Source organism: Choloepus didactylus, chromosome X, assembly GCF_015220235.1.
Source record: "Choloepus didactylus isolate mChoDid1 chromosome X, mChoDid1.pri, whole genome shotgun sequence".
Lineage (NCBI taxonomy): Eukaryota > Metazoa > Chordata > Mammalia > Pilosa > Megalonychidae > Choloepus > Choloepus didactylus.
In genome coordinates, this window is record NC_051334.1 from 110,654,237 (window position 1) to 110,656,983 (window position 2,747).

Here is a 2,747-nt window from a genome sequence, read left to right on the forward strand (position 1 = left end):
TATCATCTCCCATTGTGTAGGTTGCCTTTTTACTTTTCTGACAAAGTCCTTTGATGTACAAAAGTGTTTAATTTTGAGGAGATCCCATTTGTCTATTTGTTCTTTGGTTGCTTGTGCCTTGGGTGTGAGGTCTAAGAAACCACCTCCTATCACAAGCTCTTTAAGATATTGCCCTACATTTTCTTCTAAGAGTTTTATGGTCTTGGTGCTAATGTTTAGGTCTTTGATCCACTTTGAGTTAATTTTGGTATAAGGTGTGAGATGGACATCCTCTTTCATTCTTTTGGAAGTGGATATCCAGTTCTCCAAACACCATTTATTGAACAGGCTGCTCTTTCCCAGTTGCTTCAGCTTCACTGCCTTATCAAAGATCAGTTGCCCATAGATGTGAGGGTCTACTTCTGAACACTCAGTTCGATTCCATTGATCAGTATATCTGTCCTTATGCCAGTACCATGCTGTTTTGAGCACTGTAGCTTTGTAATATGCTTCAAAGTCAGGTAGTGTGAGACCTCCCACTTCATTCGTCTTTCTCAAGATATTTTTGGCTATTTGGGGCACATTACCCTTCCAAATAAATTTAGTTATTGGTTTTTCCATTTCTGTAAAGTAAGTTGTTGGGATTTGAATTGGTATTGCATTGAATCTGCAAATCAGTTTAGGTAAAATTGCCATCTTAACTATATTTAGTCTTCCAATCCATGAACATGGTATGTTCTTCCATTTTTTCAGGTCTTGTTCAATTTCTTTTAGCCATTTCTTATAGTTTTCTATGTAAAGGTCTTTTGTGTCCTTGGTTAAGTTTATTCCTAAATACTTGATTCTTTTGGTTGCTATTGTAAATGGGATTTTTTTCTTGATTTCCTCCTCTTATTGCACATTACTTGTGTATAGGAACACTACAGATTTTTGCGTGTTGATCTTGTAGCCTGCTACTTTGCTGTATTCATTGACTAGTTCTAGTAGCTTTGCTGTAGATTTTTCTGGATTTCCTACATACAGAATCATGTCATCTGCAAATAGTGAAAGTTTTACTTCTTCCTCTCCAATTTGGATGCCTTTTATTTCTTTTTCTTGCCTAATTGCTCTAGCTAGAACTTCCAGCACAATGTTGAATAACAATGGTGATAGTGGGCATCCCTGTCTTGCTCCTGATCTTAGAGGAAAAGCTTTCAGACTCTCCCCATTGAGTGTGATGTTAGCTGTGGGTTTTTCATATATTACCTTTATCATACTGAAAAAGTTCCCTTCTATTCCTATCCATTGAAGTGTTTTCATCAGGAAAAGATGTTGAATTTTGTCAAATGCCTTTTCTGCATCAATCGAGATGATCATGTGGTTCTTCTGCTTTGATTTATTGATGTGGTGTATTACATTAATTGATTTTCTTGTGTTGAACCAGACTTGCATACCTGGAATAAATCCCACCTGGTCGAGGTGTATAATTCTTTTGATGTGCTGCTGGATTCGATTTGCGAGTATTTTGTTGAGGATTTTTGTGTCTATATTCATTAAAGAAATTGGTCTATAATTTTCTTTTTTTGTAGTATCTTTGTCTGGTTTTGGTATTAGGGTGATGTTGGCTTCATAGAAAGAGGTAGCTTTCCCTCTTCTTCAATTTTTTTGAAGAGTTTGAGCAGGATTGGTACGAATTCATTCTTGAATGCTTGGTAGAATTCACATGTGAATCCATCTGGTCCTGGGCTTTTCCTTTTTGGGAGCTTTTTGATGACTGACTCAATCTCTTTACTTGTGATTGGTTTGTTGAGGTCATCTATTTCTTCTTGAGTTAATGTTGGTTGTTTATGCTTTTCTAGGAAGTTGTCCATTTCATCTAAGTTGTCTAGTTTATTAGCATATAGTTGCTCATAGTATCTTCTGATTATCTCCTTAATTTCTGCAGGGTCGGTAGTTATATTTCCTTTCCCATTTCTGATTGTGTTTATTTGCATCTGCTCTCTCTTTTTTTTTGTTAGCCTAGCCAGTGGTCCATCAATTTTATTGATTTTCTCAAAGAACCAACTTCTGGTTTTGTTGATTCTCTCTATTGTTTTCCTGTTCTCAATTGCATTTATTTCTGCTCTAATCTTTGTTATTTCTTCCCTTCTGTTTGCTTTGGGGTTAGTTTGCTGTTCTTTCTCTAATTCCTCCAGGTAAGCAGTTAACTCTTCAATTTTTGCTCTCTCTTCTCTTTTAATATAGGCATTTAGGGCAATAAATTTCCCTCTCAGCACCGCCTTTACTGCATCCCATAAGTTTTGATAAGTTGTGTTTTCATTGTCATTTGCCTCTAGGTATTTACTAATTTCTCTTGTAATTTCTTCCTTAACCCACTGGTTTTCTAAGAGGGTGTTGTTTAGCCTCCATATGTTTGTGAATTTTATGACCTTCTGCCTTTTATTTATTTCCAACTTCATTCCATTGTGGTCTGAGAAAGTGTTTTGTATAATATCAATATTTTTAAATTTGTTGAGACTTGCTTTGTGACCCAACATGTGGTCTATCCTAGAGAATGTTCCATGAGCACTTGAGAAAAAAGTGTATCCTGCTGTTGTTGGATGTAGTGTTCTATAGATGTCTGTCAATTCTAGTTCATTTATCATACAATTCAACATCTATGTTTCTTTAGTGATCCTCTGTCTAGATGTTCTATCCATTGATGAGAGTGATGTATTGAAGTCTCCAACTATTATTGTAGAGGTATCTATTTCTCCTTTCAGTGATCACAGTGTTTGCCTCATGAATTT